Source organism: Ambystoma mexicanum, chromosome 9, assembly GCF_040938575.1.
Source record: "Ambystoma mexicanum isolate Mex_15411 chromosome 9, UKY_AmexF1_1, whole genome shotgun sequence".
NCBI classification, from domain to species: Eukaryota; Metazoa; Chordata; class Amphibia; order Caudata; family Ambystomatidae; genus Ambystoma; species Ambystoma mexicanum.
Genome location: NC_090931.1, coordinates 1,548,792,010 through 1,548,815,464, shown reverse-complemented (window position 1 = coordinate 1,548,815,464; position 23,455 = coordinate 1,548,792,010). Strand labels below are relative to the sequence as shown.

Genomic DNA, 23,455 nt, shown 5'->3' with positions numbered 1-23,455 from the left:
GAAAAGCACCTTACAGGCTCCGACCAAAGTGCTGATAGCACCTCCGCCCTCATGCTGCACGCTATTAGCGGCCACCGCTGTTAGCGGTCACTGCTATTAGCGGTCACTGCTATTAGCGGTCACCGTAAAACACCGGAACCGGAAATAGCGTCATCGCACCGGAACGGGAAAGAGCCCGGCGGCCATCTTTAAAAACACAATCCATTGCCATCCCCTGCACTCAGGACCTGCAGCAACACCACGACTGGCAAAACCACATCCCAGAAGAACAAACAATGCCCAAGGCCCTAAAGAAAGCCGATGCGCGCCAGCGCAAAGAACGCTTCTCAAACGAGGAATTGAAAATGCTGGCAGACACCCTGGCTGCAAATGCAGAGGTAGTGTTCGCTAGCGACATGCGGCGGCCGGCACTCCTGAGAAAAAAGGAAATCTGGGCTGAGGTGGCGCAGAAAGTCAGTGCGGTGGGCTCCACCCCCCGCACCGTAAAGGACGTGCGCAAGCGGTGGGATGATCTGCGCCTCCGTGTACGCAGCATTTTATCGGCCAACAGGAATCTGGCCATGGGCACAGGAGGCGGAGGTGGATCCCCGATGAAGATGCAGGAGTGGGAGGAGACATGTGCCAGCACCATTGGCATAGAATCCATCGAGGGAGTGGGCCGAATGGAGTGTGGTGTGGCAACAACGTCAGACGGAGGTGAGTGACCACGCAAGACACAGCAATGCCAAGCATGAGTCCCTCCCCTAAATGTGAATTGGGAATCAGCTAATGGATGGGGTCATCACACACACATGTACACAACCCTGCATATATGCCCTGCACATCCCCACACAACCACATGCATGCAGCACCTCACACACGTGTCACCCTGACACATGTCCGGATGACCCACCCATCTGGCCAACAACCAGCAGGCCCAAAGTAGATGTCCAAATCCAAAGAACTGCAGCAACAACAACATATGCATGATGCACGTTGACCCATCACTGATGTTATCCCTGTCTTGCTCCCCCACAGGGTCACAATCTGACAGTGAGGAGCTGGACGCTGCAACGCAGGCCCCACCACCCAAAAAGCAGGCCAAGGGAAAGGATGCAGGCACCAGGCCCAGTACATCGAGGGGCACTGGGATATCTGGAGTGGCCCAGCGTACAAAAGCCACCCACGCAACGACCACACCAAGGGTCGAAATGCCATCCGACACTGTGGCAGCACCCCCACCACCCACCCCCACCACTCAGGAGCCAGTGCCAGAAGGCACGCCGTCCGCAGCCAATAGCTCCGTTGGGGAAGCAGCAGCCACGGCACCTATGAGTGATGTGGACGACCCATGTCCGACACCGGAAGGGCAGCGTACACCCAGCCCCCAGCTGTCCCCACTCCACAGCCCATGCAACACATCCAATGGCAACATCCATGAGGTGCATGCCGGAGATGCAATGGATGGGTCATTCAGTCCCGTGGCGAGCTCCCCTGATGTCGGCCACATGCAGCAAGCTGCGCCGAGGAGTAACAGGGGCAGGGCCGCAGACGACACCATGAGCCTGATACGCCAGCGCCAGGAGGAGCTCAATGCCCTGGTTGCCCGGCAAGTGAGCGAGGCTGCCTCGACCAGGGAGGAGATCCGGGTGTTGTCAAGGGACATGAAAGCTGCCATGGACAGAAACACGACGCGCCTATGTGAGGAGATGGCCGCTGTGAGGCAGGTCCTAACGCGCATTGCTGAGGCGATGGAGAGCATGCGTCACTCACAGGGAGCAGATCAACCAGCCACGCCCTCGTCTACTAGCTCCGACCAGACAACCATCCTGCGCAGGTCCAGCCGGTCCTTGCGGCGGTCAGACTCACAACCCCCCAATGGTGGTAGTGGAGGAGGGAAGTAGGGCCAGCCTGTCCCTGTTGACACTTGGGAACTAATGCAGCACTGATGTGCACACCATGTTCGGTGGAGTTGTGGGGGGAGGGGGGTGAGGGTGTTTGGGGGAGTTGTGGGGGGAGGGGGGTGAGGGTGTTTGGGGGAGTTGTGGGGGGAGGGGGGTGAGGGTGTTTTGGGTGGAGGGTACATGCACGTTTGAATGTCATAATGCTCAATACAGACGTAATGGCATGGATAATCACATGACTGGACATTGATAATTGTGTATGTGTGTTTTATTGTTGAAGGGTGCACTGTGATTATGTCCTCCATACACCCCGTGCCCTGAGCTGAACACCAATTGCACTCTCCTAATCCATGTGCATCAGAAACAATGGTCTATCAGGTGCTGCCGCACAGCACGTCCCTCATGGGCATCGCCACCTGCATGACCTGCAGCCCCCTCTCCTCCATCCTCATCCCCGTCATCATCCTCAGACGGTGGTCGCAGTTCTATGTCAGGGGGCATTGGCACATTCCGTCTGATACACATATTGTGAAGCATGACACATGCCATGGTGATCTTGGCCACCTTCTCATGCCCGTACAGGAGTGCCCCGCCCGACCTGCTGAGGCACCGGAAGCGTTCCTTCACTAGGCCGAATGTCTGCTCGATCACCACGCGGGTACGGGTGTGTGCATGATTGTAGTCCTCTTCGTGCCTGTTCTGTGGGTTCCGCACAGGGGTAAGGAGCCACCTCTTCAGGGGATAACCTGCATCACCTGCATGGGTGCAACAATGGGTATGTGTAAGTGTCTACATAATGTGGAGCGTGCACATATCACACAAACAAACATTGCATATTCAACGACATCCATTGATCCAAGCACGCATGGCAATCAGGGTAACTGCAATGTGGGAAGGTGAGGTGGTCCTTGCAAGTGGACATGCACCATGCATGCATACAGCAGGGATTGCCATGTCCCGCCAGAGTTTAAGTGATTTGTGTTTCCTGGCCCTGGCAACGTTAGTGCCACACTGCTAGTACACTGCCATTCCTTAGTTGATGTCCCCATGCTGTTTGATGGCAATTCTGTGGTGGGGTACGGGTGTGCCTCACCACAATGGCTACAGGGGATCCATTTGTATGCACTCATGTGCGCGGACCATTTCTGATGTAGTTCAGCGTACATTTCAGTTGTGATTTTGATATGCATGTTGCTGATTTGTGTAATGGGGGAATGGTGTGTTGTGCGGTGTGCATGTTGTTTGGAATGGCCTGTTTGGCGTAATGGATTGATATGTTTGCCGTGGCACTCACTTCCGGCATGTGGTTTTGTCTCTGGTCCATTGTGGGCTGCCTCACTGTACAGTGATGCAAATATGTATGTCCATTCTTCTCATGACACAAGTTCACGCCCAGTTGGAGTATGCATCTCCCCCCCCCCCCATTCACGGCCAGTTGGAGTATGCATCTCCCCCCCCCCCCATTCACGGCCAGTTGGAGTATGCATCTCCCCCCCACTCACAATCCACATCACACTGACATGTGGTCGGCCTGCTACTCACCAAGTAGCCACGAACGTTGTCCAGCATGTCGCTCCATGTATCGTGGTATTGTCGAGTTCCGCAGGACCATTGCATCATGGGTTGAACCGGGATATCGGGCACAGCAATGTGTGATGATCTTATTGGAGTCACATACCATTTGGACGTTGATGGAGTGGTATTGCTTTCTGTTACGGTACACTACCTCATTGGCATGTGGGACCACCAGTTCTACATGGGTACAGTCGATGGCCCCAATGCAACTTGGGATGCCTGCCAGTGTATGGAAGCCTACTTTGGTGTTGGAGATCTCCTGGGCAGTCCGTGGCATGTATATGTGTTGACTTGTGTGCTGCAGGAGGGCATCGAGCACCTGGTTCAGTGTGCGTGAGAATACTGGTTGTGATATGCCATGCATCTGACCTACCGTATGCTGGTAGGTGCCTGTGGCCAAGAAGTGGAGCACTGTTACTACCTTCAGTAGAGGGGGGATGGCAGTACGGATGTCAATGAGACTCACGATGTCGTTGTATATCATGTCTACTATGGTGGTGATGGTATCCCAGTCCAGACGGTACAGGGTGTGTATCTGCTCAGGGGTTAGGTTGACTGGACTGGCTCTGATCCTGGGAATTGGTGGCTGCCTCTGTGGTATCACTAGGTGCACTGGTGGTGCTTGCTGCGCCTGTCTTGCCCTCCTCCTCCTCCTCCTGCGTCTCCTCTGTGCTGCCTGTTGTTGTAGCTGCTGCACAGCAATCATGTCCTCTAGCCCATGTAATGCTGCTAGTATTGCATCCATCTTGGTGTGGGAATGGGTGTGGGGAGGGGTGTGGTGTGCTCTTTTGTGCTGCCAGTCTCCATTGCCTCCACCTGTGCTGATTTTGTCCACCTGTGGCAGGTGGGAACTCTGCTGTGCTCTTTTAACGTGTGGTTCGCGATGCCGGTATTAGCGCCTTGCTGGTAAGGGTTCTTTGGGTCTACTACATGCCGGTATTGCCATGTACGCATGGCTCGTGATGCAGTGATATTAGCGCTATGCCGCTATTTCCGGTCTGAGGGGCCGCGCGCTCACGGACTTGCCGCTATTAGTGCCACCGTACTTTGCGGTGCCGCTAATGGCGGTATGTCCGGGTCGTGATTGGGGGAGGGGATTTACCGATACCGGTAATCCCTTACCGGTAACGGTATGTCCCTACCGCCTACCGTGTAATGAGGCCCATTGACAAGAAAAACATAAGATGTAGGCTTCTTTCGTTAACCGCGGGTGCAGGGAAATGGATATATATGAAATTGAGAGAACGACAGCGGGACAGAGATTAATAGTGGATGACGTAAAGGGACTACTAGTGGTGATCCTAGGAGAGGCTGCTGATGAGGTATGGAAAGGGGCAGGGTTTCCAGGAGTGACCATCCATGGCACAGCACACAATGGTTCACTGTGTGCAAATTGCCAAGCTGTCGTATGGCAAGCTTTAAGGACACAATACCCAGACACATCAGACTTTAGTGCAATTATGGCAGGCAAGATGGGGGCAGACAATGACTAGGTACTATATTCAGGCGATGCAGGCGCTTTGGCACCTTGAAACGCGAGAACCGTGGGACAAAACCGTAGCTTTATTTTACCACATATTATGCTAGGGGCTGCCAGAGCCGGTACAGAAGCAGCTCAAGATGTTAGGAGGCATAGAGACAAAACCTTGGCCAGAAATACAGCTCACAATTGTACTTCATTGTAATCTATTACAAGAGAAAATAAAGAAGAAGAACAAGGAAAGGAAGCAAGAGGAAGCAAACCTAGTGCAAAAAAATGATCCAAATATGCCTTCGAAGGGCCATTACTGACTGGTGTAGGAGTGCAGGGGACACACCAGCAACAATATGTACGGCCACCCGCGGGGGGGAGGACTCATGGGGCGGAGGAACATGCAGGACGGGTTTTCGGGGGAAGAGGAGGGGCCACCCAGGGGATGTGGTTATGGGCCACAGATACATCACAACAAAGGAGGTTGTCTAGGAGGGTTTCAAGGATATGGGCAACAGGTGTAACAGGGCCCAGGGGATTATGCGGGGGGTTTTCAAGGGCAAGGGAGGGAGCCACCACAGTGCTGGATGTGTGGGCAGATAGGGCACTGTCAGGCAAGATTTGGAGTAGTACCCTTTGGGTGCACTACAACAACCTTGACCTCCTGGCAATAGGAACCCAAACTTTGGTATACGTCTGTACTACACAGGTTGGTACTGTGGCTGAGCAGCCAGGATTATTTCAAGAGGGGTCAATGTGAGCAGTAGGGGAGTTACACAGAGATTCACAGTGACAAGTATCCAAATAAACATTTACACACAAGGTTTCTTGATTAAACAATTATTAATTTATTTAACACTCAGTTTGAATAAGCCTTCTTCAGAAGGGGCAATATAATAGTAACACACACATACACTCCAAAATACACACTCTTAGTTTCTCTAAATCCGCAAGTACCCATTTGGGATGGCACCTGGCACTTCCTACACCCTCAGGTGACTTAAATAGCTAGAACACTGTGGACATTAATATATCACTGATACATTTAGAACACTACTGAGATGAGTGTTACAGTAAAGAGAGTTCAGAATAAAACAAGAGATGACTGCCATGGTCATGAAGTCAGGGGCACAGGCACGCAGGGGTCGCATGCACAGGAGACCTGGTGGACACTGTCCTGGCGCCTTGGCACCAGGCTCATGAACAAACGTAAACAAGAACATCCATTTAACACCAAAAAGCTTTCATTTTGGACATAACACTTCGGATGCATTAACCTTGAGCATTCCATCCATTAAGCAGGATGCATTAACCTTGAACATTCCATCCATTAAGCAGCCCCAAGTGTATTCTTGGGTGTGGCTGCTAATGGATTGCCTTCACACGTGCTCACTCTCTAGGAGCCGGCCCTAATGGGCGTGCCCACAATCTCAGCTATATAAGCTGCCCGATCTTCAAGACAGATGCTTCGCGTTAATCTGCACTTGCAAGCAGATTAACGCTCACCGTCGCTTGAGGTCAGACTTACCTTTGAAGATCCTGCTTCCTGGACATCCTGCCAGCATACTTACCAACTGGGGTAAGCTGTTCTTACCTGTACATCTCTTTGGCGAACCAAGTATTCATCTTTACACTTTCCGGAAGGCCGAAATCTTCATCTTGGCACCGCAGCACGACACACTCCTTCTTCGACAGCAGCGCCTGCAAGGAAAAACAGAAGACAAGGTTAGACATCGAAAAAACAGTCATTTTAAGGTTGCGCTTCGCCATACTTTGCGCTTTCCTTAAACCATCACTTACCTGCTGTCGAACATTGCGGTAGCATACATCTTCCATTCGGCCGCGTCTCGCGTCTCGCTTCTCACAGCTGCATTGAGGCCGCATTTCCATCTAATGGAAGAAAACAGAGAGACATTATTGCTGGCATAAATAGGAGCAACATATAAAGACATCAAACAGAACAAACAGCATCACAAGAGCTCAAGAAAGACTTACCAATCATAAGGAGAAGCATAGTCGCAGCTGGATTGGACTAATCCTTTTCAGGGATCAGTGAAGGAACTAGATCCCATTCGACGTGCCCCTGCCAGAAGTAGCAGGACGGAGAGCTTATGTTCTATAATTCACAGGTGAGCTTTATGGGCCGGCGTATGCTCACAGAAACCGTACTTTGGGGTTAAGGGTTGGAGAGGTACAACAATCACAGATTGGCGCACTTACACACTCTTATCTCCACGCAGGAGCAGTATCACCACGTACCACCGCTCACAGCTTTTCTACTGAGGGAGAGGCCTGAAGGGGGTGATTCAAGTTCAGGGAGGGCTGCAACCGTGCCCCAAGCCTCCGCAGAGACCAGGTAAGTGTAACAGAACGTGAAGCCTCTAATACTCTCTACCTGGGCGTTATGGAAACTTCAGAAACAGATCAGTAAGCCCTCTTACTAGGGGAATTACAGGCTGAAGTACATGCTTCAAGACAGGAAACCAATGCATTACGGAGGGATCTTATTGTAACTCGAGAAAGAACTGACGAATTGGCAAGACAAATGCTACAAGCACAAGCAGGACAGGTTCCACGGCCTGGAGTGACCCATTTTTCTCATTCTTCCACACCACAACAATCAACACCGGTTCAGGTGGTTCTTCCAGGAGCAGTGCCTCTAGCCCCTCCTGAATGCTTCATCTGCGACCCAAACAAGTTTGCTGTATTAATGAACCAATGCTGCTTTCATTTCTTGTGCAGACCAGGAGCCTTTCCTAATGACCAAGCCAAAGTGGCGTTTGTACTCTCGTATTTAGGAGGTAGTGCTGCAGACTGGTCTATACCTTTGGTAAATCAAGATGACCCTTTACTCTGGAACTTTGGGAATTTTCAACATGAGATGGAGAAATTGTTTGCCTGTCATACTCAAGGACAAGTTCTGGACAAGGAGTTGTTGTCACTCAGATAAGGGAGTCGAGATCTATTAACCTATATTGCAAACTTCAATCGTCTCATAGCCCAGACCAACTGGCCAGAAGAGAAGAGGACCACACTCTTTTACCGACGGTTACGTGGAGAACTTAAGGATGTGTTGGCGCAAGTGGTGAATCCCGCTGAGAGGTATGTGGACTACATAGACCTGACGGTGCAACTCGATCATAGGTTGCAGAATCGGAAAATGGATCGAGCTAGATCAGAGGGACGGTCAGTTTACGTACGACCTCGTGAGAATCCGACTAAACCACATGAACAGTCTGAGCCAATGAAAATATTGGTAGATTACAAAATCTCCTTACCAAAACAGAAAGGGAAAAAAGAAGACAAAAGCTTTGCTTATATTGTGGACAAGCAGGTCACTTCCTCCGTGACTGCCCGGTAAAACCACCCAAGAAAATGGTTGGGACAACAGACAAAACTGATGAAGAAGAACAGAACTCGGGAAACACCAATGCCCGGCAAGTGTAGGGGTCCACTTGTCAAGCATGAAAAAGGAATCCGTACAGACCTCACATCTAGTCCTTCCAGTGCTTTTGGTGAATCACAAGCATCCATCAAAAATACATGCCTTGGAGGCATATATTGATTGTGGAGCTGTGGGTAAATATATTGACCAAGATTTGGCTCTCCGAATAGGCCTTCCTCTCAGACAGAAGCAGATATCAGAAAAGGTCACTGCTGTGGATGGTTCTCAGCTATCATCCGGCTCGGTGACACAATACACTGAGAAAGTCAAGCTTCTGTGTCAGGACGGGCATCAAGAGGACATTACTTTCGATCTCACCATGCTCCTCAGTTCCAGATGATATAGGGAATGTCCTGGCTAGAGACCCACAATCCTAGGATCGACTGGCGAAAACGAGTTCTGACATTTTCTCATGATTGTGCCGCCACATATTACAAAAAGATGACACCAATCTGAAACCGAAGAAAGGAATCGTGTTGGGCCTCATCAGCTCCTTACCGCTTGAATACCAGGATTACCAGGATGTCTTCAAAAAAGAGCAAGCCAACGTTCTGCCCCCGCAAAGACCATATGATTGTCAAATAGATCTTGTACCCGGAGCCCAGATCCCTTGCAGCCGAATTTATGCTCTGACAGAACAGGAAAATCAGCATCTTAGAACGTACCTGGATCAGTACCTGGCGAAGGGTTTCATTCGCCCGCCCAAGTCACCTGCCTCCTTGCCCTTATTCTTTGTGCCTAAAAAGGAGGGGGACTTAAGAACTTGTCTTGAGTTGTGAGGAACTTTTCTGTATCGATATCTTGCATTTGTACCTTCGCAACCTAATTTGTACAAGTGTTGCTTGTAGTTATCACTTAATTATTTGTTCTTTTGTCTCTTTTTTTCCTTATGTAGCTGTTTGTCGCACGAGTGTAGGCTGATACGGAGACATTGAGTTCCTCTACTCCGTTTGTAAACTTGAAAGACACAAACACATGTGCCTGCACCACTTTGCGCCAATGATAGTTGAAAGAAAAAGTTCTTATTCCAATCAGTTGTTTTTGTCCATTTTTATTCTTATTCTGTTTGAAAATCAGAAGTTTTAGCCCTATTGGATGACACGTGTTTCGGCGTTCATGTTCTGCCTTTTTCAAATCCGGGCTATTTTCAAAAGCAAATACAAAAATACAAAACACCAAAAATAAATTACAGACCTTCTGTTCTTTTAAAAGTTCACCTTAACACAACAAATCCTGTGACTTTTTTGTGCTTAAAATCAACATTTTTGATAGTACAATGCCATTATATGAAGCACAGTTCGTGAACAACCCCTATCTCATTTCATGCATCTTGCGTGCTTCTTTATATCTCTGGATATATATTTTGACTTATAAGTTGAGACGTGAGGGGGGTGTGTGGTAGGGTGAAGGGGGAAGGGTAAATTACGGATGCGGATTGTGGAGGAGAGTATGTTTCCTTATTTAATAAGTAATTACAAATTATAAATCATGGGTATGTCTTACCCTTTTTAAGATTCATTTGTCCTTCCTGTAAGGTTAAGCCAAGTCCTGGGTTCAATCCCACCTACATGAAAAAAGGACATATTTGTATTTGTTTTATTTTATCTTTTCATCATCATTGCCTTGCGGTTTTAAATTAAATCGCATTACGAAAATATAATCCATTCAATTCAGTACTTTCCAACTTGAATATTCAACAGAAAACGTGTGTGCACGAGTCTGTAATGTTTAACCATTTTGCCATTTGCTTTCCTAGCTTAATTCAAAAAAGACTTACACAGAAAACGTATATGAACGAGTCTGTAGTGTTTTATCAATTTCCCATTCACTTTCATGCTTAATTCAAAACGACAAAATCCTTTGTTTCTAAAGATGTAAAACCGAGCCCTGATGGCAATTATTTACTTTAAATCCTTTTAGTCCCACGCATCACGTGTGTCACTATCAGAAACCCTGGTTATGAATGCAGCACGGAAGTAAGCGTGTCTGCAGCCAAAGGTGGGCTTCCCACCTAAATCAAGGGCTTACCTGAAAATTATGGAGTTCCTGCCTCAAGCGTCGCTGTCTCTCTCTCGGGTCCCTGAGTGAAGGCTCTTCCGTTATTTCCCCGTTTGTCCCTCTTCAGTTTTCACACCCTAACGGTGGCGGCCATGTTTTGGGATGTAAAATACACACTTGCTAGGTTACAGATTGTCTTGTGTCCCATAGTACTGTGTTGACTCGTTTTTACTAAATCGATTTTGACCACGATTTCTTTATCTTTGGTCTTTAAAAGGAAGGTAGGCACAACGTGTCTTGATATTCTATGAATAACACACCGTATTTGGTTGATAAAATTACACATTTGTGAAATTAGAGAGAGCCTCTCGTAAGGAAATCGACAAATATTGGGAAATAATCTCTCTAAAGAACTACTTATCCAAAGACCAGATCCCAAGAGGACTTCGCACTCTGATTTTTCCAGATTTTAATAAAGAGGATGACAAAGATCATTTCGGTTTTACATCTTTAGAAACAAATGATTTTGTCGTTTTGAATTAAGCATGAAAGTGAATGGGAAATTGATAAAACACTACAGACTCGTTCATATACGTTTTCTGTTGAATATTCAAGTTGGAAAGTACTGAATTGAATGGATTATATTTTCGTAATGCGATTTAATTTAAAACCGCAAGGCAATGATGAAAAGATAAAATAAAACAAATATGTCCTTTTTTCATGTAGGTGGGATTGAACCCAGGACTTGGCTAAACCTTACAGGACAAATGAATCTTAAAAAGGGTAAGACGTACCCATGACTTATAATTTGTAATTACTTATTAAATAAGGAAACATACTCTCCTCCACAATCCGCATCCGTAATTACCCTTCCCCCTTCACCCTAGCACACACCCCCCTCACGTCTCAACTTATAAGTCAAAATATATATCCAGAGATATAAAGAAGCACGCAAGATGCATGAAATGAGATAGGGGTTGTTCACGAACTGTGCTTCATATAATGGCATTGTACTATCAAAAATGTTGATTTTAAGGACACAAAAGTCACGGGATTTGTTGTGTTAAGGTGAACTTTTAAAAGAACAGAAGGTCTGTAATTTATTTTTGGTGTTTTGTATTTTTGTATTTGCTTTTGAAAATAGCCGGGATTTGAAAAAGGCGGAACATGAACGCCGAAACACGTGTCATCCAATAGGGCTAAAACTTCTGATTTTCAAACAGAATAAGAATAAAAATGGACAAAAACAACTGATTGGAATAAGAACTTTTTCTTTCAACTATCATTGGCGCAAAGTAGTGCAGGCACATGTGTGTGGGACTTAAGAACTTGTATCGACTATAGAGCCATCAATCAGATCACAGTAAAAAAATCGATATCCTTTACCACTTATACCAGTGCTCCTGGACCAAGTGAAACATGCTCAAATCTACACAAAACTGGATTTAAGAGGAGCATACCATCTTGTAAGAGTAAAAGAGGGAGACGAGTGGAAAACGGCCTTCCGCACGAAGTACGGCCTCTTTGAATACCAGGTCATGCCCTTTGGGCTATGCAATGCCCCTGATGCGTTCCAATTCTTTATGAATTTTGTACTCCGTGAACTACTGAACGTTTGCGCTCTTGTTTACATTGACGACATTCTTATCTACTCAAATTCCATGGAAGAACATATAGGACAGCCAAAACTCAGGCTAAGGTAAAACAAAACTACTGGTGGCCAACCTGGCGAAAAGACATCGCCCGATTTATTGAAACCTGCGGTGTCTGTGCACAACACAAGTCTCAGAAACAGAACCCTGCTGGCTTACTACATCCCCTAACAGTACCGCCAGCACCTTGACATACCCTGTCGATGGACTTCATCATGGATCTTCTACCCTGCAATGGATACAACACCATATTAGTCGTCGTGGATTTATTCTCCAAAATGGCCCATTTCATCCCTCGGAAGGGACTCCCAACTGCATCAACTCTCACGTCTGTGTTCCTATACCAAATTGTTCAATTGCATGGATTTCCATCAATATTAGTATCTGATCGCAGAACCCAATTTTCTTCTTTTTAGGAGAAAGTGTTGTACGACTGCCAAAATCGATCTCTGGTTGTCCACAAGCCATCACCCTCAAACTGATGGGCAAACTGAACGAACCAACCAAACCTTAGAGCAATATCTCAGGTGTATGTTGCAACAGTCCGAGGATTCTTGGAAAAATATACTCTGGATAGCTGAGTGTGCATACAACAACTCAGTTCACACAAGCACAGGGCAAACTCCATTCTATACTGTGCACGGAAGACATCAGAGAACATCAGTATTTGATCCACCTGATACCCTGGAAATGCCAGCCATGAAAAACTTGTATAAAACCATCACTCAGGTTCTTAATGAGGCGACAGAGCATCTGACCAAGGCTAAGGAAAGACAAAACTGTTTGCAAATCGACATCAGAAGGAAGCTCCCGCCTACCAGATTGGAGAAAAGGTGTGGTTAGCATCCAAATATATTCCCCAGAAGGGGCCAAGAGCTTTCCGCCCAAGATACCGGGGCCACTATACTATAAAGTCCATAATCAATCCTGTCGCCATGAAATTGGAGTTACCATCTCACATGAAAATTCACCCTGTATTTCATGTCTCTCTCCTCAAACATGTCTCTCTCCTCAAACCCATGAAGTCCAATACACGGCTTAGTTCTCTGCCAGAGCCCCAAGTAATAGATTGAGAACCAGTATATGAAGTCAAATCCATCCTGGACTCCAAGGTGGTTCGATCAAAACTGTATTACCTAATTGTCTGGAAAGGTTACGGACCTCAAGACCGAACTTGGGAACCCAGTGAACACGTCCATGCTCCGCATTTAATCAGACAGATCCATCACAATAATCCCACCAAACCAGGACTGGGAGGAGAACCACCTTTGAGAGGGGCCTTGAGGGGGAGTGCTGTCATGGTCATGAAGTCAGGGGCACAGGCATGCAGGGGTCGCATGCAGAGGAGACCTGGGTGGACACTGTCCAGGTGCCTTTGGCACCAGGCTCATGAACAAAAGTAAACAAGAACATCCATTTAACACCAAAAAGCTTTTATTATGGACATAGCACTTCGGATGCATTAACCTTGAACATTCCATCCATTAAGCAGGATGTATTAACCTTGAACACTCCATCCATTAAGCAGCCCCAAGTGTATTCTTGGGTGTGGCTGCTAATGGATTGCCTTTGCACGTGCTTACTCTCTAGGAGTGGCAGGGTGTGGCTGGTAAACCGGCCCTGCCCACGATCTCAGCTATACAAGCTGCCCCGATCCTCAAGATAGACGCTTCGCGTTTTTCTGCACTTACAAGCAGCGTAACGCTCACCGTCGCCTGGGGTCAGACTTACCTTTGAAGATCCTGCTTCCTGGACATACTGCTTCCTACCAGCATACTTACCAACTGGGGGAAGCTGTTCTTACCTGTACATCTCTTTGGCGAACCAAGTATTAATCTTTACACTTTCCAGAACGCCGAAATCTTCATCTTGGCACCGCAGCATGACACGCTCCATTGTCGACAGCAGCGCCTGCAAGGAAAAACAGAAGACAATGTTAGACATCGAAAAAACAGTCAGTTTAAGGCTGCACTTCGCCATACTTCGAGCTTTCCTTAAACTATCACTTACCTGTTGTCGAACATTGTGGTAGCATCCATCTTCCATCCGGCCGCGTCTCGCGTCTCACAGCTGCATTGAGGCTCCATTTCCATCTAAGGGAAGAAAACAGAAGAGAGACATTATTGCGGGCATAAATAAGAGCAACATATAAAAACATTAAACAGAACGAACAGCATCACAAGAGCTCAAGAAAGACTTACCAATCATTAGGAGACGCATAGTCGCAGCTGGACTGGACTAATCCTGATCAGGGATCAGTGAAAGAACTAGATCCCATTCGACACGCCCCTGCCAGAAGTAGCAGGACGGAGATCTTATGTTCCATAATTCACAGGTGAGCTTTATGGGCCGGCATATGCTCACAGAAACCGTACTTTAGGGTGAAGGGTTCGAGAGGTACAACAATCACAGATTGGCGCACTCACACACTCTTATCTCCATGCAGGAGCAGTATCACCACGTACCACCGCTCACAGCTTTTCTACTGAGGGAGAGGCCTGAAGGGGGTGATTCAAGTTCAGGGAGGGCTGCAACCGTGCCTCAACGCCTCCGCATAGACTAGGTGAGCGTAACAATCACACAAGTATTCTGAAGCAGGTAAGTACTTTTAAAATCCACAATGCAAAGTAAATTAACCCTTTCCTGGAGGGAAGGTAAGACACAAACAAAGGAGAGAAGAGTCATTCAGGGAGCCAGGCCTACCAATGTCAATTGGGCAAAAATCTAGGTGAGATGATGTACTTCTTGCAGGTAAGTAAAAATCTTGCACAATGTTTTAGAAGTCTTTGTAGAAAAAGAAGAATCAATGTAGGGTCACAAGCTGGGAGGCTTGTGAGAGGTAGAAGATGCAAGCAATTCTACAGAAGCAACCAAGACAAGTCTCAACTGAGATCAAGTAAGGCTACAAGACAAGAGGTAAGTTCTCTCAAACTTTACAGTACCTTTGGTTGGAAGAAATGGTTCGCGATGGCTTCTGTTCCTGTGTAGCTCTGTATATTCTGTTCTTCCTAGGCCTCAGTGGTGGGGACAATAGGGAGGACTTCTGGGGCCTCCTACACTGCAATGGGATGGTCAGCAGCCGAAACAGACAAACCTCTATTCAGCGGCACTTTTCGGTTACAGCTCCTCGCGTCTCAGCAAATAGCACAACCGCAGACTCTCGGATACCACTCTGGACTTTCCTCGCAATTGGGGTCCATCACTCTATTGAGGTGGCTCAGGCTTGGTCAGTCCTGCTTACTGGGAGTCCGGAGGATCTTCCAGAAGCTCGGGTCCGACTTAAAAGTGATGCACTCCGTTTGGTGTTCCTCTCGCCGGCACTTCTGTTCCAGCAGCAGAAGTACAGCCAGCTCCGAGAGGATGTCCAAAACAAGTTCACTTTGGACACCCTCTCTTCCTGCCTCACTTCCTGCCCCCGCCCGACATAGTGGAACCAGAGGCGGGCTTCACTTGTGAATCCTGCCAAAGACAAAACCAACAAAGAGACCAAACCTGGTTAGGCGTGCACAGTAAATCACAAGAAGGACCTTTCCAGCAAGAAATGGCAAAAAAAGAAGACCGGGGCCTTTTTGACAAAATGGGCACCGATGGGTGCTTTGCTGCAGCTGCGAACGCAGCCTTCGGTAGAAACACACAATGGTAGTAAAAAGTAAACCACTGCCACCAGCCATTAATTGTAGAAAGGGTTCATAATAAGTAACCCCTCCAGAACCCTATGGTAAGATAGTGTGTGCTGGGTCTAGAAAGTTACAAATTGTAAGTAAAGTCAATTTCTCTTCACTGCTCTTGGAAACAGTAGTTTCACCAAGAGAAGGTATTTAAACCTTTGGGAAATCTAAGAGACTTCCCTGTGCCACTGCAGTAAAGGTGCTGTGTGTCACAATGCAAATATGATGCCCATGGAGTTTGTCAGACTCCAAAACCAAAAGAAACACAGTGTTAAATCACAGAACAATACATGAGAGAGTGTGAAAAATGTCTCACTCTCTCCAGGTTAAAAATTTAAAAGTCATAGAGTCCAGCAAAAGTTGCTGCGGGTCTCTAAGGTAGAGAGGAATTAGTACATTTCTGAGAATTCTCCCTAACACTCGTCCCCCCCAGACTAAGGGACAGGAGGATTTAATCCACCCCTGGATGAATCTCCTTACTCCAGTCGGTCATACTTTCTGGAGAGATCATCAGCATTTTGGTGATTACACCCTGACCAGCATTCAATGGTAAAATCAAACCCCTGAAGGCTCCACCCTCCATTTTCTGGTCCTCCTCTCCCTCCCCACCTCCCTGCCCGCCCACCCCCCCCTCTGATTGGCTGCCTGGCTGGTTCCCTTCCGGCCTACTCGACGGCCGCTCCCCCTGCTGACTCCCACCCTGATACAGCCCTCTCGACTCTCTACTCTGCTATATCTGATACTCTTGATATCCTTGCCCCTGTTATGAGAATCCGCCTGAAGCCCAAAGCCAAATGTAACTCCTGGTATGACTCGGATCTCGTCACCCTTAAACGCTTGTGCAGGGTGGCAGAGAGGAAATGGCGTGCTTCATGTTCATCCTCTGACAAACTGGCCTGTCGCCTGCTCCAAAGGCAATACCGGCTCTCTGTTCTGACCAAGAAGAGAGCCCTTATCCAAGCCCGCATCACTGCGGCATCTAACAATTCGGCTGAACTCTTTAAAATCTGCAAGAAGCTGGCCAACCCTGCTGCAGTCTCTATCTCTCCTGTCCCCTCCCAGGTCCTCCTCTCCCTTCCTGCCTCCCTGCCCGCCCACCCCCCCCTCTGATTGGCTGCCTGGCTGGTTCCCTTCCGGCCTACTCGACGGCCGCTCCCCCTGCTCGCTTCTTTGTTCAGCGGAGCGTGGGAGAGCGGTCGCCGGTAGCCCTGAGGGAACTGTAGGCCAAGGAAGCCGTGCCTGGCCCTTTCGGGCCTCTGTGAGTGGATTTGTGTTCAAATTTGAATTTTTTGCTTCGCGCTCTGAGCGCGTTTTGTGCCTGCTCCCCCCTCCCATTTCCTGGTCCTCCTCTCCCTTCCCGCCTCCCTGCCCGCCCACACCCCCCCCTTCCTCTCCTCCCTCTGCCTATAACCACCCCCTCCTGGGCAGCCCTCTGCCCGGCAGCCCCCTGCGGCTAAGGGACCCAAGGGCAAGGGCGACTCCTACAGTTGCGGCTCCCTGTGTGTCTGCAGGTGTCCGCAGGGGACGCTTGGCGCCGGTCCACCTTGGTTAGCTCCACCTGCTCCCTCTGCCCACCGCTTTTAGACCTGTCACCTCCTTTGCATTGTGCCCTGTCTTCACTATGCCTTGCAAAATGTGGTAAACTAGGGTTCTTCTCCCCTCGCAGGATTTTCAAACTTAGGTGGCCTCTCCACTAGGTACCTGATATGCATTACTGTGTTCACTGTGTTCTGAATCTGTGGTAAACTAGGGTTTTTTTCTCCCCTCGCAGGATTTTCAAACTTAGGTGCCCTCTCCACTGGTACCTGATATGCATTACTGTGTTCACTGTGTTCTGAATCCGTGGTAAACTAGGGTTTTTTTCTCCCCTCGCAGGATTTTCAAACTTAGGTGCCCTCTCCACTGGTACCTGATATGCATTACTGTGTTCACTGTGTTCTGAATCCGTGGTAAACTAGGGCTTGCTGCTCTCTTCCTGCCCGCTCGTGCTTATCCTACCCCCCACACTCCCTCCTATCCCATGGTGCTCTCTATCTCACCTATCTTTTCTAACTGCTTCTCCATTGACTATCCTGCTCTCCTCACTAAATCTGGTAGGAAAAAGTTTAAAAAGGACATCCTGGTCTCCAACCCAGGCCTCCCTATCGCCGACACCTACACCAGTGCCTCCTCTAAGGAAACTCTCACTGACATCCTCTTTTTTGTGCCTTCACCTGACCTATGGACCCTTCATATGGTCTCTGTGCTCTCCCCTTTCTCCTCTTCTCCCATTAATGGTGGCACCCGCTGGGACGTCCTCTTGGCCTCCCTCCACTCCTCTAAGGCCATCATTAATGTCTACGCTAATGGGACCGTCTTGGTCCAAGGCCCTCAGGCCAACCTTCACCTCTTTGATAGACGCTTCCCGCGCCTCATCAACTTCCTTTCCTCTCCTGCTGTCCCCCCTCCTCTGTCCTCGGCTACCTTGCCTCTACCCTCCCTCCCTGCCCCCACCCGTGCTCCTTCTCCTCCGCAGGGCGTACCTCTGATCTGTACCCCTCCCCGGAAGTCCTTCAAAGATGGCAACCTTCTCCTCATTGCCACTCTTAACTCTCGCTCTGCTGTCAAACATTCCTCTGATATCTGCCGCCTTCTTGAGGAACTGGACCTGGATGTACTCGGTCTCACTGAGACATGGTTCACGGCCAGCTCTGTCACCAGCTTTGACACACTCCTACCTGACGGCTACAAGATCCTCTCCGTGCCCAGGCCCAACCGTGCTGGGGGGTGTGTGGCCATTATCTTCCCTGAGTGGATTCCTGCCACTGCTATTCCCACGCAGACCTACTCCTCTTTTGAATGTCTTGCCTGCCGACTCTCTCTCTCTCCTAGCCATTCCCTTACCGTGGCTACTATCTATCGGCCACCTGGTCAAATTTCCTCCTTCCTCTCCGAGTGGGCGGACCTCTCCTCCTCACTCCTGTCCTCAACCACTCAACTCCTCTTTCTTGGAGACTTCAACATCCACCTGGATGCCTCCTGTCCCCCCTCTGGACTCTTTCGCGAACTCTGCGACTCTCTCTCACTCTCTATTCTCCCGTCTGGGCCAACCCATTCTGCTGGCTTGATGCCCTGATCTCTTTTGACCTTCCCCTCTCTGTCCCTCTCTCCACCCCTCTCTCCTGGAGTGATCACTTTCTCCTCTCCTCCCACCTCACCCTCCCTACCCCACAGGCAAAGCCACCCTCATCACTGCTATCTTCCTTCTCGGACATCCGACCCATGAATCGTGTGTCAGTTGAGGCTTTCGCTGCCACCTTCTCGCCCCCTCGTCCCCCCTCGGCTGACTCCCACCCTGACACAGCCCTCTCCACTCTCTACTCTGCTATATCTGATACTCTTGATATCCTTGCCCCTGTTATGAGAATCCGCCTGAAGCCCAAAGCCAAATGTAACTCCTGGTATGACTCGGATCTCGTCACCCTTAAACGCTTGTGCAGGGTGGCAGAGAGGAAATGGCGTGCTTCATGTTCATCCTCTGACAAACTGGCCTGTCGCCTGCTCCAAAGGCAATACCGGCTCTCTGTTCTGACCAAGAAGAGAGCCCTTATCCAAGCCCGCATCACTGCGGCATCTAACAATTCGGCTGAACTCTCTAAAATCTGCAAGAAGCTGGCCAACCCTGCTGCAGTCTCTATCTCTCCTGTCCCCTCCCAGGCCCTCTGTACGGCACTGGTCTCTCACTTCATTTCTAAAACTCAGGACATCCTGTCCTCACTCTCCTCCCATCACCTCCCCCCTCTATTCCCGGCCCATCCTCTGGCCCTTCTGCAGCCACCCCTCCTCTCTCCTCTGCATTTCCCCTTTTTTCTGCCGATGAGGTTTCGAGACAACTCCGATCTATGAAAGTCTCGTCAACACAGGTCCACCCCTGCTCCTCCAAAACTATTAAGGACCACATCGACTCCTTGGCTCCTGCCCTTGCTGACTTCTGCAATCACTCCTTCGCCTCTGGAGTCTTCCCATCCCCTCTCAAGCACGCCCTTCTTAAGAAACCCTCTTCCGACCCGTCCTGCCCAGCTAACTATCTCCCTATCTCTATCACTCCTTTCCTGGACAAGCTCCTGGAGAAACTTGCCATCTCCCAGCTTAATCTCCATGCTGAATCTGTTGGTAGCCTTCATGACCATCAGTCTGGCTTCAGAGCTGCCAGAAGCACGGAAACTGCTCTCCTGAACATCCATGAGGACCTGCTCTCGAACCTTGACTCTAACATTCCATGTGTTCTCATTTTGCTTGATCTCTCTTCTGCCTTTGAGACTGTCAACCATACCATCCTGCTCAACCGTCTCTGTGATAACCTGGGTATCATTGGTCAGGCTCTGGCTTGGCTGACCTTTTTGCTCTCAAATAGACCCTCCCAGGTCCAACTGTGGTCTTTCCTGTCTGACATCTTTTTCTCTACCTGTGGTGTCCCCCAGGGTTCTAACCTCTCTCCCTGGCTGTTCAACCAGTATCTGGCACTTCTCGCCCACCGCATCGCTGCTCTCTGCCCCAACTTTCAGTGCTATGCGGATGATACCCAGCTCATTTTCAGGCTATCCTCGGCCTCCTCTTTTCCTTCCCTCATCTCTGACTGTCTTTCTGCTATCCAGGAATGGTGTGCCGCCAACGACCTCTGCCTTAATGCCAGTAAGACCGAGATTCTACTCATCGGCACACCCACTCCCTCCTTCCCTGCAGCTCTCTGGCCGGCCTCTCTTGGCCCTCTTCCTGCTCCTACCTGCAAGGCAAAAAACCTCGGGGTCACCTTCGACTCCACACTCTCCTTCTCTCCTCACATTTCTGACGTCTCTAAGAAGTCACACTACCAGCTGCACCTCCTCAGAGGTATCCTTCCTTTCCTCTCCTTCCCCAAGAAGCTCACTGTATCCAGAGCCCTGGTTCTCTCGAAGCTGGACTACTGTAACAGCCTCTATCTAAATCTGCCTGCCTCTACTCTCCGCCCTCTGCAACTCATCCAGAACAGGACTGCGAGACTTGTCCTTGGCCTCAAGCCCAGGGACCGTATCTCTCCAGGAATGAAATCGCTACACTGGCTCCCTGTGGCTGCGAGGATTAAGTTCAAAACCCTCTGCATTGTCCACAAGTCCTTCTGGGGCCTGGGGCCAATTTACCTTCAACTCTCCCTTCCTAAATATCTTCCTTCTCGAGCACTTCCCTCTTCCGCCTCCAACTTCCTCAGGGTCATCTGCTTCTCCAAGCAACAAGTTGGGGGGAGATCTCTCTCCGCAGCAGGGGCCTCCCTCTGGAACAGCCTTCCTGCCTCCCTGAAACTTGAGGAGAACCATCTCCGGTTCCGGAAGCATCTCAAAACCTTCCTCTTTGCTTCTGCTTTCTCTCTCCCTCTCCCCTGCTAAATCACTGAAACTGTACTGAATCAGCAACTGGGCCACTCACCAATCTCGGTCTTTGGCCCAGCCACTCTCCCCTGCACTGCATTCCTGGCAACCCCTGCACTGTGGGACTGTCTCTGTATCCCTACAGCCCCCCTTCCCAGTACTTGTCTGCACTTATCTTGCACTTGCCACCAGCTGGCCCTTATTATTTATCTTGTTCATTACTAACCCTGTACTGCACTTTCCCCTCTCCCTTTCCCCCGTGCACTTTTCCCGTCCCCCCTACCCATGCACTTGCGCGATCTGAATGACACCTGGCCTGGTAGGATCGTTGTCTGTCTCCCCTTGTTCCCCCCTCCCTGGCTCGTCGCGCCTTGAAACACTTGTGTATAGGCGCGCTTCAAATGCCATATCATATCATATCAAGGCTGATAGACCAGCTTTACAATTTAGGATTTTCCCCCTTCATCTGCATTACCCATCTCAAGGGTTGGTGGTTTGTTTGAATCACAAAAGTAGATCCATACAAGTATGATCTAAAATTCTTCAGTGACCACACAATGGCAACACATTCACATTCCATGGTTGCCCACCTTCTTTCAGGGTCCTTCAGCTTCCTACTAATGAAGCAGATAGGGTGTTCCCTGCCTTTCTCATCCAGCTGACTCAAAACTACACATATACCTGTATTGGAAGCATCTGTCTGTACAATAAAGGTTTGGTTGTAGTCAGGAGCTCTGAAGACTGGAGCTTGACAAAGGGCTTTCTTAAATCCTTGAAATGCCTTGGTGCACTTCTCATTCCACCTGACCTTTTTGGGGAATTTGGGTGAGGAGATCGTATTTAAGGGAGAAGCTATGGCCCCATAGTTCTCAATGAAGTTCCTATAGTAACCAGTGAGACCTAGAAAGGCTCCCACTTGGGTTTGAGTAGTAGGGGTGGCCCAGTCTTGTACAGCTTGTACCTTTCTAGGCAATGGCCTTATTTCACCTCCTCCTACTTCATGTCCAAGGTAGACCACTATACGACAAATAGGAAAAGAGGTTTTTTGCTCCCGGTTATCTTGTTTGCAGAATCCGCAATAAATATTAGTAACACTCTGGTTAGTACGAATTAATTCGTTTATTGTTGGTGTTATTCTTAGCCAGTTAATTCCATAGATACATGTGTTTTAAGAAACACTATTTTGAAAAGTAGATACATGACGCCATCATTCCTAGCAGTCGCATAGCCTTCCGTACAGTCACCTCTCGACTGGATACATACTGAGGAATCTGAAACAACATGTTTCAGACCCTCTCGTTGGAGGGGAAGACGAGGCCGTCCTTTGTTCGAATTACAGCCACTAGGAACTTTTTGACCTGATTGCGGTCTAGGCTGGGTTTCTTCTCGTTGATAGAGAATCCCAGACTGAATAAAAGATTTATCGTCTTTTGGGTATTTGACAGACATGTTTCACAAAAGTCCCCTGTTATGAGCCAGTCATCGAGGTAAGGATAGGCCGGGATGGATTGCCTGCGCAGATGTGCTGCCGCCACTGCTAGTACCTTTGTAAATACCCTTGGTGCAGAAACTATGCCGAAGGGTAGTACTTTGAACTGATAATGCTTGTCCTATATCATAAATCTGAGGTATTTTCTGTGCGCAGGTAACATTAAAATATGAAAGTTAAATGTTAAAGGTATTTGTACCGCTCGCCGTCACCAACGGAATTGGTCCCCAGGCGCTCAGGCGGATCTGCAAAGGGTAAAGGTGGGATGGGTTAGTAGGTTGAAGAAGGGAGTAGGATAGTGAGAGGAGTGGTGTGCTGTTGGCAGCTTCAACTCAGTATACACCGGGTGCTGAGCTTTGGTGCGGGTATCGGATCGGAGTCAGTCCGCGTGTGCTGTTGTTCCGGTTTATGTGTTGTTGCAGTGTTGTGAAGTGCGTGCGGTTTGTTGTGCGAGAGATGGTTGTGTGAGTTTTTGAGTGAGATAAGTATGCAGAGTTTGAGCTTATTGGTTAGTGGGTTACCTGACCTTTACCATTGCTAGCACTCGCAGTTCTGGGGGGTGTGGTACTTGGCCCTCACATTACCATCTAGACGCGGCGCAGGCCAGTGATTAGGGCTCCATACAGGTGTGGTCATGCCAGCATTCACATTTTTATCTAGACGCGGCGCAGGCTAGTGTTTAGAGATCAGTCCAGGTTTGGGCAAGCTAACATTCACAACTCCATCCGAACGCCACGCGTGTTATCCTTCGATCAATCCTATCCACATGCGGCGCAGGCCAACGTCTATCTAGATGCATCTGTCGGTCTGAGTGTGTTTGTCCGGTGCATACGAGCGGGAGAGTCTAGGTCTAGGATTCATCTGGGTCTAGTTATGTGGTCAGTCTCCTGTGG

The 23,455-nt window shown here is 48.9% G+C and overlaps 1 protein-coding gene across 3 annotated transcripts in view; it reads right to left on the bottom strand.

The window, feature by feature from the left end:
- LOC138489495 (zinc finger protein 154-like) overlaps positions 1-23,455 on the bottom strand; it is a 355,077-nt gene that overhangs the window by 29,947 nt on the left and 301,675 nt on the right. The gene's annotated exons all lie outside the window — the stretch shown is intronic.